Genomic DNA, 14,464 nt, shown 5'->3' with positions numbered 1-14,464 from the left:
CCAAGGCAGCGCCTTCCCACATCTATGTCAGGTCCTGGTCCTAGAACAAAGATTTTGAGTTTAGACCTCTCTGTTGTTATCCACACCTTAGTCTCACTGACCTGATTGTACTGCAGCATGGTCTTAATGTTTCCTCTTCCAAACTTGAAAAAGTGACAATGGATTTGCTTTTTAATTACTATCACTTTCTGAGAGTGCATGGGACTGGCACTCTTTGACTTTAATTAGTTGTCTGTTGGATTTTAGATGACATTTAACAGCATAATCTCTGACCTGAATAGCATGAGAGCTATCTGTTTGGAAAAATGGCTCTTTTCTCCTGGGATACTCTTACTGCTTCTGCCAAAGGTGCTGCTCCACCTTGGAGCCCTGAAAAATAAAAGAAAGGGAATGATGACAGATGTTTTCTTCTAGGGCCTAAGCTCCAGGACATCTTCATCTTTCAACTAAAACTGCCTGGGATTTTTTTAGACCACTGCAATGGGTACTGTTAGACACTGAATTAAATCTCGTTGAACTGGGGAAGTTCAACAATTTCCCTTCACTTAAGATAGTTGCAGCAAACGTTAAGTACATTTTCCTGCTGAAAACAAAGGCAAAAGGAATCCCTTTGCTATAGGTAAAAGGGATTTGATATGTTTTTATTCGAAGCTTGAATGGATGCTGGACACTTCAGCTAGAAAAGAAGTGAGATGCTGACAGAGGGAGACAAAAAAAACTAGATTTGCTTGGGGCCCAGCAAGAGGTACTAAGACAAACTTGGTCCTAAACTAAAAGACTGTGAGGAGGAAATTATTGGATTCCTCCTCTGCTCAAAAAAATCCAAATTCTCTGTGTCATTGCAAATAAACAAACCAGCACAAACAAACCCAGCTCGATGCTCAGCCTCTTTTTCTTGCTGGCATATCCTAAAAAGCCCTAAATCTTTTCTAGGTACTTGGACCAAAAGGAAGGCAATTATCTGTCTAATGTCTTTCAGGAAGAAGGAGAATTTGTGTGGGTAGGTCTATTCCCTGCTGTTCTACATTTGTTCAAGTTTCGAATGGATGTATTCTAGTTAATTAAGCTTTCCATAATTTGCTATTTAGACAATTGCTAAATTATTTAATTTTAAAGTAATTTTAAGGTCTAGATCTGGAAACGGGTGGAAAAAAGAAACAGCATACTTGCCCATGGAACAGTTTCAGTCAGGTATTTTACTTTTCTCCCATTCTCTTCTTTTTTCCCCATCTCTCAGGAGGATGGGTGATATTCCATAATTTGACCCCAATTATACCTTTGCTCCAGTTAGCTAACTTTTCCCTCTCTTACTATAACCAACATATAATCGTTACGTGGGGACAGCTGGAAGCTTTTCCTCAAAGAAAAGAAGGGGGGAAATTAACAAGAGACACCATGTTTCATAGCCCACCCAGAAGACCAAAAGCTTTCTCTCTTCAATACAACTCCCCATGAGCCTGTTTTGTAGATATAGCCAGGGTCCAAATTCAAAGAAAAAAATAAATGAAGCGTAATTAAGGGAGCTTTACAGAAAAAGCTTGGAAGTTATCTTAGCTTTCCAAACTGTCCATTACTGACTCATACATGAGCTGTATCAAACTAAATATCTTTGTTTAAAAATATATATAATTCTCATTATCAAAATGACCCTTTGATTCCTCTCTATCCATCATTCTTTTCTTCACAACAGTGGGTTGGCCACATGTTTAGAAATCACTGAAGTGGGATGCTTACAGAGGAGAAGGGAGCTTTTCTACCAAGTAAGTGTCAGCAAAAGAGCTTCTTCCTTCCCTACAGAAGGGGAGAGCCACAGATATAATTACTATGGATGGTGGTGCATGGAAGGCACTAGTCTTATACTTCCCAGTTTTTATTTTTCATGATAGACTTTCAGTATCTTATTCTTCTGTGTAATTTCATGGTTTGTGCATTTGAAGGGGGAAATGAAAGTTGAATTCCATCACAGGTGTTGTTGACTGATAGAGAATAAAGTCTATTATTAAAGCTAGCTAGCTAATAAGAAGTTTAATTGTTTATCACTAATGTTCCAAGACTCAGATGTTGTGATAATTGCAATGAATGGTCTGAAGTGCAAGAAAGAGATGCCATAAACGGCAAGACATGAAAATGTTACATCGATGTACTTAAAGTTCTACTTCAATATATCCTACCTACTTTAAAAAAAAATAAAAAGACTTAAAATCTCAAAATGTAAAGCTTTTCTTCAAAAAGACCTACTACAGCTGGAATTAGGCTTCATCCAAAATACCACTTACCTCACTTGATTTTTACCACTAATAAATGCAAGAAGATGAATTTGAAAATACAAAACCCACAGAAAGCGAGTAGTGCTTGGGGAAACGTCTCCTCATCTTGTTCACGTTTACTCTTTATTCAGGTAGAATCACATAAGTTGTCCCTGTATGTCATCTGGTCCAACCTCTTACCCAAAGCAGGGCTAGCGTCCAAGTCAGATTAGGTTGCTCAGGGCCTGGCCTAGTGCATGGAATCTCCAGGGATAAATATTACACATCTTCTTGGGGCACTTGTGCCAGTGTTTAATCGCTCCCACAGTGAACAGTTTTTTTGCCTTATATCCAGTTAGAATCACTTTTGCTGCAAGTTGGGACTGTTTTCTTTTGTCCTTCAAGCATACACCCCTAAGAGCAGCACAGTTTCATCCTCTAAACAGCCCCCATTTTGCAGCTGAAGACTGCAGTAAGATCCCCCATCAGTCTTCTGAAAATTAAGCCAAACAGAACCAACTCCCTCAGTCACGGAATATGTGCTCCAAGCATCTTCTGCTGACCTCTCTCAAGCTTGGCAGTATCTTTCCTGTACTGGGGTCCCAAAATTGGATACAGTAGTCCAGATGTGGCCTCACAAGTGCATAAACAGAAAGGAGAAACCACTGGTGGTTGCATTCTTGCTAATGCAGCCCATCTTTCACACATAGTGTCCATCTTACTCACAGTGCTGCTTGTACTTAATATTTGTCTCTACAGGCACTCAGGTTCCAAACAAGCCAAAAAATTATATTTGTGTAAAGCCCAGTTGAAATAAAATCTATGATATCACTACTTTAAGAAATTATTAACCAAATGTTTAATGTATTATATCTCTTCAGAGATTGTCTGATGAGCAGAATGCTCACTAGATGTCTGAATCTTAAGATCATAAATCCTTAAACCATGTAGCACGCTGCAGCCACCTGTCTAGAAATGTTGGTCAGTGTCATAGTGTCAAAAAAAGTTAAAGACATATTTCATGCAGAAAAAAGAAAAAAAGAAGGCTTTTGCTGGTATATGTTAGTAAATTTGCATATAAATTGCAGCTCTGTTAGGAAAATTATGCTCGCAAGATCTTTCTATTGGACATGAGTCCTGTTTGCAGGATACCTTATACAGGAATGGAAACTACTAAAGCCAGCCCATCTCCCAGGAGTTTGAAACTGCTGACAAGGCAGTCAGGCTACTGGTGGCCAAAAACCACCCAGCTACTGTGCCAGCCGCATTTCTTCAGAGCAGAACTAAATTACACCATGCTTAACACCAGTTGCTGGGTACACTCGGTGTCAACACCCAGGGAACAACCCTGGTGGAAAAACATTTTAAAAATTCATGTAGATTATAGAACAGCAGATATGACTGGGGGGGGGCACAAAGTTACATTAAAAAGTCAGAACGCCGAAGAGACTGCAGAGTCCTGTAGAGCAGAAACAGGTATTTTCCACTCTGAAATGTAACTTGCCCATGAGAACAGTTCAGTTACAAAAAATTCACTTGGAGCAACTGTGCAGCGTAGATTAAAACTGTGAATTCACAGAGGAATTTAGTTTTCATGGCTGTCAGTCCAGTATATTTAATGCTCACTAACTATTAGAAAAAAACCCTAAAATTTTTAGACATATTATTAAGCAAAATACTATGGTCATCATGAAGAAGGTGGATATGTAAGAGAAACTGGAATATAAAGCCAAGCAGCCTGAACTGTCCACATTTGATTAATTCACAGAAAAATACCCGGCTGTATTTCAGTTTCAGGCTTTATAAAAACAGCCATTAGCACAGCTACTTATTCATCTACCAGAACGACTTTTGCACCTACCTGACAAGAAACTGATCAACAAAATATACTGTAAAAATTGCTTATGATTCCTAAATACACTACGGAAAAAACAAATCCTAACTTAATGACTCTTCTCAAATTTACAGTATTCCACTCATGACAGAAATGCATTTCACTGAATAGATCCTCTTTGAAACACTAAGGTCATATATTGTCAAATAAATTGCTTCCTAATTAATCAGTCAGCTTGGGAAAAAATCCTCCAAGAAATCCTACTATAGTATGCTCAAGTAACAAATTTAATTTCTTTCGCCGCCTTATATTCAACAAATAATATATGTGTGTGCAGGCAGGAATGTCCCCCAGAACATGGCCTGTTAAGTCAATATCCAAAAAATAGAAGTATTCACATCAAAAACATGAACCTAAGAAAGAAGGAAATTTCTTGAGGGAAGAGAAACATACCTGATGCACAGGGAAAAGCAACACACCATATCATGTGACCTTTCTTTTCAACCAAAACTAATATGCCTTTTCAATGTCATATATTAAATATGTGCAAAGAAGTACTCAGAAATTTTATTAATAGAAATTGCTTAGCAACTTATTTCAAATAACGGACAAATACAAGGAAACCACAAATCCTTCACAATTAATTAACAGAAAGAGAACATATTCATTGAATAAAGGATTTGAACCAAATTATTGTCTTGCATCTCCCAGTTCAAGTTTCCATGACAACTTTTTTTGCTTATGAATAGCAGCTTATGAAGTAGTACCGAAGTATGATTCAGATGTACTCTATATTTTATATGAGTTTACAAAAAGTAAGAGCCTCAGTAAAGAGAATAGAAAAAACACACTTATGACATTCATTTTACAAAGTACATCAGCATGCATTACAAAAGACATCACAACTGTGATGTGACTAATTATTTCAATTTAAACTCTCGACTGCTGGCAATAATGGCAAATACTGAAAAAGCATAATTTTGGATTAGTTGAGGTTCATCATTCCAAATCAAGCCTATGTCTACAAAATATTTCATTGCTATAAATGAAGCTAGTCAAATTTATTTCAATTCTGAACAAGTTTTGCTTGCAACTGAAGTATCTCCATATGCAGTAGGTCTAATCTTGAAAAGTGCAAAGAAACTAGGACTTCTGTTAACTTCAAAGAATCAATATATGAATGACCAGCAGTAGAAAGTACAACGTTCTCATTATGTGATCTGAGTGTTAAATGAAAAGCAAAAAGTTTATGGTAAGTAGTTTTTTTGTTCTTCCACTGACTGTGGTGCCATCACACGGAAACTGTTTTAATTAAACGTATGATTTGGGCACCTTTAGTACCTTTATATCCAAAACTACCCAACTTTTGAGGATGTCCGTATTAAAAGAGATGAAGCTGATACAGCACAAGGCAAGGAGCTTTGCAATATAAATAAATGAGCTGGACTTCTTTTTCAGGATAAATTCTTCTTACACAAGCTCCATTCTCTAACCGAGTTAATCAATTTGAAAACCTCCTAGATTAATAGGGTAGATTTAAAAGAAACCATTTGTAATTATCACAAAAGAAGTGTTCAGCTTTCCCCAAAGGACACCTTTTTTTCTGTCTCCTGAAGTAGCTCTGGAGACAGGTGCAGAGACACATGAGCTTGCTCAGCACAGCTTATTAACTTATTAACAGGCTCAGAGCCATGGTAATGAAGCTATATGATCTGCGGGCCAAAGCTGGCCCACTTCCAGGCAACTTTAAGTGCAGTCAGAGCAAATGTATTCACCTTCTGTATCTGTCCATAAAAATGTACTCACAGCCAACATTTCAGCCTCAGGTATTCATTCTGGTTACCTCCATTTTCAGCATGAAATACACCAGGAGCGAGTTTTAGAGATGTTAAGCAATGTGCAAATTTAGGCATCAGCATCCCCCAGGAACAGAGCTGTTCCTCTGAGTTTACTGGCCACATTTGAAAAGACCAGCCATGGTCAGTGGTTTTCAACCCGATGACTCATGCATTATTTCTATGAAAACAGGTTAAGGTTAAGAATAAAAGGCACATCTACCAGAGTCCTTTTCAGAGAATCTGCAAGATGAAAAACACTGGCAGCTCTGCCCAAGAAGGTACTCTGTTCACTGCCGTGGAGCATCATTCCCCACCTCCCACAGAACTGTTCTGAGAATTCTCATCCCACAGAGTGGCTGAAAACACAGCTCATGTGCAGAAATTCTTCTGCCCTCTATTTGTCAGTAACATTTTCCTCTATGACTAAAGTCTTGGGCATAGCATTGTTACTTAGCTTTCTGTATCTGCACAGGGCATCTGTTTTCTGTCACCTTGTGCTAATGAATATTTACTCACAAAAGATTGTCACCAAGCACTACTTCAATCTGTTGCAGAGAAATGCTGATTTCAAGTGTTTCAGAGTGTTTGCCTGAGGCATTCATTTGACCGTTGCCTTTCACTTGTGAAAGAACGAATTTTTAGGCACTCTTAACCAGCTTCTGTTGTTATCTTTTGTCCTTGTCCTGGGGACGTTAAGACACTAGAATCAAATTCTGTAAATAAAAAAGTAGGCTTATCACATCACTTTTGTAACACATTCCCCAATAGTCTATACACATGCTTTTTCAAATGGTGTTTGGAATGGCCGATTTACTAACATGGGTCAAAGTCACAAGTAAGAGGTAGATAATATCCCAGTCCAGAACTGTGTTGATTGATCTAAACACAAGAGAACAATATGAAGAAAACATGGAGCACATCTGAATCCTGAATAGCCAATCCTAGTATTTTAAAGGCAGCTCAGTTGTTCTTCTATCACATATATAGTTATATTATCAGTAATTTCTGCCAAAAAAAAAAAGTATTAGGAATACTACTAAATATTAGTAAAAAACACCAAATGAGGTGTTATGTAATTCCTCATAGTGTCTATACCATGTTCATCTCACTTCTATACACTACACACACCATACGTATAAAAATAGAATTCAAGAACACTAAAATATGACAATATCGTATAGGATCTGCAATTTTTTTCTCTGCTTACAGCATTTTTTCTTATGTATCATGTATCCAAATTACTGTGCTACAGAGGAATCATAAAGCCATCAATAAATTATATAAGTTAGCTTTTCTAAAAAAACCTACAGATTTGATGTTTTAAGTCTTTTAAAACACTACAGTTTTCAAACATACCAAACATTGCAGTTTTAAAGCATGTTTTCCCTTAAAATTCCAAAGCTCAAACAAATACTGGATCAAATTATTAATAATGGCTCATGAATATTTTGGAAAAAAAACCCTACATAACTGTATACTTTGAGAAAAAGAAGGAAACATTTCTTTGTCATGCTCTTTTTTTCCTCTAATGATTTGTTCTGTTTAGAGGTTTCTAAAGTTGCAATAAATCTCATAGGTGATAAATTAACAGGAACTGCAGATTACCATGATTGAAGTCACTGATAAATTTTAGGGGGTTAGCCTATTTGTGAATAATCCTGCATTCATATAAACTTAACAGGTAGGCCAGACAGAATGCAGCATATGTAAGTCTCCCTATTGAGGTTTTAGCTGGAAAATACCTCAGTCTTGCAGCACCATATAAAACATGGCAGGTCCAAGATAAAGCATGATATTCTCTTTTGCACAATGTAATGGTCGATTTGCATTTTGACATTACACATCTTAATAATAATAAAAAAAAAAGGGGTGTACGTGAAAATATTAAAATTCCAGAGAATATTTCTAATATTCATAACCTATATGTTCCATTTTTCAGAGCTAAACCCACTCCCTACCAGCAACCTTTTCCATCAAGACCATAATGAGATAAACACATGGTGACTGACTATCTTCCTTTAAACAAAGGCTTGATTTTGGTGTATTAGGTTATCTGTACAGCAAAGCACACAAACAACTAAACTTCAGTAAAAAATTTTAAGTGCTCCGTTAGCTCCATTTTCTGCAAATAGTTCAGTGAACCATACTGAACTGTAGCAATGAAGCAGCAAATATTTTCAGCACAATGCATAATGAGTGCTTTGATTTGGAAGTTCATTCACAGAATGCATCAAATAGTATTACCTGTATGCACAATGAATTTCTGTGTGTGTATATGTCTGCAAAAGGGGGTTAGCAAAACTCTACGGAAACAAAGAGTTCATGTTTTCATGGTAGCCATGCGAAGCACAATTCTGATTGTTGAACAGATCAAGGGCCTTGCATAATCGTGTTGAACTGTCATTCTCTACAAGACCACACATACTAGAAAGTCTTACTTCTGCCAGGAGGAAAAACCTGCTCACTCTCCTCTCCATCTGCTTCCAGTCTCCCAGGGCCACACTAAGGATACACAGGTACCCTCCACAGCCCCTATTCACACCGCACACCACTCCATGCACAGTGGTTGACACAGAGCTCTGTGCTACACAGTCATACAGCTTTATGTGCTGAGCTGCATAAGCTGCACAAGCTGTGTGAGCCACAGGTCCTGACCTTTGGAAGGTAACTATGTTAGCTGTCTAGGGATGAGAAGGGCTCAGTCTCTGTGCAGAGCATGTTCTCTCAGGCTCAGCTACTGCACCTCTAACTCATACGGAAGTAACTCTGAAGGTGTTCAGGAACTCATTGCATCAAGCCCAAATTCAGAAAAATAAAGATTGGTTCTGCAGTGGTGGAACCGAGAGCTTTCTGATACCCTCAAAAGAAGACACAGCATTTAAACCGGTCAGAAACAGCTGACTTAATACAGCTGCAAATTATAGTCAACAAGCATTGGCATCATGACTGCTGGGAAATTCTGCATAAATAGAGGCTATCTTCAGCATGAGAGTGACAAGGCCTGGCTCTGCACAACTTTAATTTTATTTTCTTCCACTCTAGATACAATAACTCTTATATTAAAAAACAAAACACTTCACAAGCTACTTAAAAAATAAGTTTGAAGGTTTGCATACAGATAAAAACAAAAAAGAGGTAAAATCATAATTACTAAGGATTCCACCACTTACGGAAGAAACTCCATCACTCCCCTACACACTTAACCTGCCCAAAGTCGTATCAAGCCCTCCATATGATCTTCCTCACCTGTTAGCATACATCACCAAGAAGGTACTTGTCCTGTAATATGAAGTTCATAGAGTTGTGTCTTTTTTCTTCTTCTTAGAACAAGGGTCCATCTGTAAAGTTGTGTAATGCTTCACTTAAATCACAACACACTATGATGGAACAAATCTGCATAAAAAAGCACATGCAAGGACATGATTTTGTCATGCAAAAATACAATCTGGTATATGATGCAACACAGCAAACTTTCCTGAACTTCTCCCAGATAATTTCAAAGTAAGCACAAAGGTATGGCCAAATTTTCTGTTCACTTGAACCTATAGACCTATGTCCTCCTCATCTTCTTTACGGTATATAGGAGCTCCTGTTTAGTATTACAACACTGGAATTAAGAGGATTTTCCTTTCTAGTGTAGTATGTTGCTGCCAAGAGTGAGTCATCTCAATCACATGGATTTTGAAGTGGCTAGTCCTTGCTTTTTGACTTGAATAAATTAAGATTTCTGCAATCCTGACTTGCTGTGGCCTCTTTTTAACATAACTATTTATCTTTCTAAGATCAGATAATGATAATAGACAAATGCCTAGGTTCTGAGTCGACTTACGTTTGCGTAAATCTGCAGCTTTTGCATCTGAGTTCAGTGGAGTTATTACAGGGGCAAAGTGACATAAGTTTGTGAGTATCCCTTGACTAAAAACAGTGCTTTCTTTGACAGTTTTTTAACCTAGGCCTAAAACACAGCTATCCCTCTAAAATCCTCTAAGTTATGGCTTCCATGATAGCTCAGACACATAGCATGTATAGAGCTCTGCAAAAAAAAGAGAGGAAAGATGCCCAAGAACTAATAAAACAACGTCCTGGTCCAATCTGCTTTCAAGTGCATTTTTCTAGTGATGGTCAGGAAACAGTTTGGTTATGTGGTGCATTATGCAATCACTCTAGCAGTCAAGTGCATTATATTGCTTCTTTAGAAGCTACTGCACTCTTTACTTAAAAAAATCCACATACGAGTATTTTATTTTTCCTTCTGTAACAAACTTGTCTTTTATCTAAATGCTTTTCACAAGTAAGCTAACTGGTAACTGCTTTTACTTTCAATTTTTAAACAACTATGTAATAGCAATTGCATCCCTCTTCTCTTTATTTTCAAATCACATACTTTCATAGGCCCAGATCTTATATTTATGCGCACTTAACCTTAAGCACTGTTACCCTGCAGGAATGCAGGTAATCTAATGACACTGTTTTCACTAGCTCTTCACTACTGGTCAGGCCTTCAGATAACAAGTTCTTGAGGCTGGAAATGGCATTTTTAAGGATTTTATTCACATCTAGGACAGCAGGGCTCCATTCTTACCTGAGTCATCTGAGCACTACTGAAAATGGAGAAGTAATGGGCAGAGATATATGAAAAATTAGCCTAGATTTAACAAGTAATTTCAATTTGGACCCTGCATGTTTCTTGGTGTATCTGTAAGAATGAAAAAATATTAGTTCTAAAAATAGAAAAGCGCATCCATGAGCAACATAGGATTTGGAGAAGCATCCAGAATGAGCATTAGGCTGTGCCAGAGTACATGTCTGGCTAGGCTTCAGCATCAATGTTTATCAATAACTGGGGCTCCTGCACACACACTCTGATTCCTCCATTTCAAGGGCAAGTGAATTATCTGATACTTACCTCTGGGGCTGTGTGCAGTGGGTAATGACATATCTACCCTGCAGCCAGAGATTTTCCTGGAGCTGATCCAAGCAGGCTTCACACAGGTTAACTGCAATTGCAGCAGCGTGGGGTTCTGTACAATCTGTCCCCACAAATAAACCCTTGTGCAGCTAGCTTCTGCAGTGCTGCACACTGCTAAGCCTACATTAGTGTTAATGCCAGAATGGCCCAATTTAACAATACCTTGCAGATGTCTGCGTAAGTGAAGGCCATACATTCCTCTACATGTGCAGGAAAGAAGAAAGTCAAGACTAAGACGCAACCTCCTATCCCCCTACAACACTAAAGGATGTTCTTGTTAGTTCTGATTGAATATTATTAATTACTCTGGTTTAATATTCTCTAATGTTCCCCACATAGATCTGGCCAGCCCAATACATCAGCAGTCCTGAAGAAAGATCTTATTTCGCATTTTGCATTGGATCAATTTCTGTTTTGAAAATATTGATTTTTCTCATCACTTAAAAGCGTAAGTATTACAGGGTGTTCTGTGGGTAGTAGAACTAACAAGAGGGCTTCCTATGGCGTTGTGTCCTTTGTTCTCTGTGTCCTCAGGCAACACCCTCACAAGGCAAGAAATAGAACATGCAGCTGCTAAGATGCAACTGTATGTGTGACTGTTGTCTGGATAATGGGCTGCCAACAGAACATCTAACAGCTGAGTTGTCTGTCTTTTTTTGTCAGTGAGGGCTTCTGCTTCTACAAAGCCACTAGTTTTCATTAGATCTCTAGGAGTATACCTCATTCTAAGTTTTCCCTTCCCCTTGAAATCAGTTGAAAATGTCCAAATGGGTTTAATAACTAAGGGAAGGCCTGGCAGCAAGAAAGTCTGATCACAAAGGTTTTGTTTCCTTAGGAAAATAGGCTAACAAAAAACCAACTGTAACAATAATAAAAAAGGAACTTATAAAGTGTTCTTTCTTCTGAAAAACCTTCTGGACAAAAACTGGAGAAGGGATTCGATCTTTCACTTAAGGAAAGGTATAAACTGTAGACATTTTTATACTCTACTTCCATTGAGTGAGGCTTAAAGAATTTCTGGCAAGGAAAAGTTCTTAAAAAAATTATTTCAAATACAAAATCTCTAATACTTTCCATGTTTAAAGAAAACATATTATTATATACATTTGTGGTAGCCAGTCTCTGTGATAACTATGCCTGTGCTCCAGCTGCTTGATTGCTCCAGCACCAGTTACCTATTGTGTGCTTCTGGCTTGTAAACACTGCATGGGATACAGGATTGTCAACAATCATTTACCACATATTACCACACTGCATAAAGTTCTCAAGCCTTGTTGATCCTCAGAAGTACTACTAGCTATAAATATTAAACAAAAATGAAAAAGCAGTGCCGATGAAGTAAATCTATAATTCTTTTAAGCTACTCAGCTGCAATTCAGGCATGGCACACTACCCGTCTTCAGCTTTTCATTGCAGTCTTTTCTTCACATAAACACACAAACCAAAGATTTTCTGCTAACTCCAGACATTCTGCCTCCCATTCATTAGAGCGAAAAACCCAGCAACTTTACTGCACACTACTTTTGATAGTTTGTTTTTTGGAAGTAATTAAGTGATAATATACTATCTCCCTTATAGCCATATGCCAAGGAAGTTCCCTATGAAGAACTACACTGACAGCTCTTTCTGAGAATCAGATCATCACACTTTTGAGATGTATACAGATCTAGTCTCTTGGCTACTTATGTTCCTGCCCATCTGCTGGAGTGGCAAGGTGCCTGATTGCAGACTGAAGTGACAGTTTCAATAAAGCAAAAATAACAATTAAAGAAAAAAAAAAAAAGCTTCCAGCTGACATAATACTTCCAGCACTTAAACTTCCACAAGGAATCCCTCCTCAGTCACAGGGATACCATATGCTTCTTTCACACAAGACCTAGTGACACTTGTGCCAAATTTCAGTAGTAGAAGAAAAGAAGACCATGAGTTCACAACTGCCAGGATGACAGACTGTATATAGCAGTGGAAAACTGAGTACACCAAGGCAACATGTGGTGTCCAAACATGTGACAAAGCATAACTGGTATCTGTGGCTGGTAAAAGCATTCATCTCTTAAGTGTATCAACTGTAACTGAGATATTCCAGTTTGTCTCCTCTAACTCCATATTAAAACAATAATGTAAAATAATTTTTTAAACTTGTGTCTTTTTGGCACGTGTTTGGGGCATTCTGTATTTATTATTCTCCTGGAACCTTCGTATCAGTATGTCCATATTAAAATGAAGTTAATTTCTGACAAGCCCAAATTTAGCATGGGATTTCAAAGGCAAGCTGAGTTAATTCCTGTTTGCATATGATGATGATAACAAACATTCAGCAAGAGAGATTTTGCCTTTGTGCAGGAACAGGGAAACCCATTGTTTTCAAAGGACTTACACAAGTTGGCACTCAGTAAGCAGCTCAATGAAGAATGTACAAAAAGAGGATTCAATGTATTCCTTTTAGACAAGCAGACTCCAAGGTTTACAGGAGGAAAAGTTCATTAATGCTTGTTTATCCTATCTTCCCTCAATCCAGTGAGCAGATCTGCTGAGAAACAAAAGCGTTTCTTGTAATCACATCTTGGGACAGAGCAGAGTTTTTAAGTTTGAAGTAAACATATTTTGGGGCAAAATACTATCGCAAAATGACATATCCAGTTGCCAGTTTAGAGGCAAACTTCCAGAGTAGCTACATATATTCTAGATTTTAACCAGCTGAGATAGTTAATCCAACACCACTGGGGAACTACATGTCAAGTTTGGAAATCTTCATTTATTCCAAACATTTAAAATACAAATTTGAACCTGACCAGGTAACAACAGTCCTCCATTGAGAAGCCTGACTGAAACAGCAGGTACACATTGGTAAGCAAAGGCAGCACTAAATAGTGATAAACAGGCCAACAAACATAGTGAAATAGTGACATCTATGTTTGAAAACTGTTTTCATATGGACATCAGGATGCTCTGAAAAGCTTCCAACTTCATGCCCATATCAAGTCATATGCACAGGTCTTAGTGCATCCCAGTGCAGAATCACGACTTGGGTGACCAGGGGTCAGATCCACAGAGGAATATAGGTTCCACAATGCTGTGTGTACTACAGTGACACCACATAGTCCTTGGCTTTGAAGCCTATCTCTCTCTAGCCTGCAAAGGAAGAGTTAAATATTTCAGAATCAGCACCAGAAAAACCCCAATATTTTGAGCAAGTATTAACTATAATGTCAATAGAAAGGCTACGACAAAAGTCTTACGCTTCTCTTTCCAGAGTTTTGGCACTGTATTTGCCCCAGCGAGAAGGCATATCTGCAAGGAGGTGTGGGTATTTGAGGGATCTAGCCCTTCAGATGGCTCAGCCTGGTATGTAATCAACGTGCATGCCTGCATTGCAGCTGGGTATGTCCTCAAGGGTCCCCGAACAGAAACATCATCTATAGAATGGACACCTGTGACCAGCGGCTGTTCTAGTGTAAGTTAACCCCAATAGCTCTTGAGGACAAGCGAAAACTTGTATCCCATTTTCCTGGTGAATAAGGCTATGGAGGTTTTCATATACACGGGACAAGAATTGAAAACCTATTTGTGTTGCAGT

The sequence above is a fragment of the Accipiter gentilis genome, chromosome Z (genome assembly GCF_929443795.1).
Source record: "Accipiter gentilis chromosome Z, bAccGen1.1, whole genome shotgun sequence".
In the NCBI taxonomy this organism is placed as follows: Eukaryota; Metazoa; Chordata; class Aves; order Accipitriformes; family Accipitridae; genus Astur; species Astur gentilis.
The sequence above is the reverse complement of the archived record's forward strand: the minus strand, read 5'-3'. Positions refer to the sequence as shown.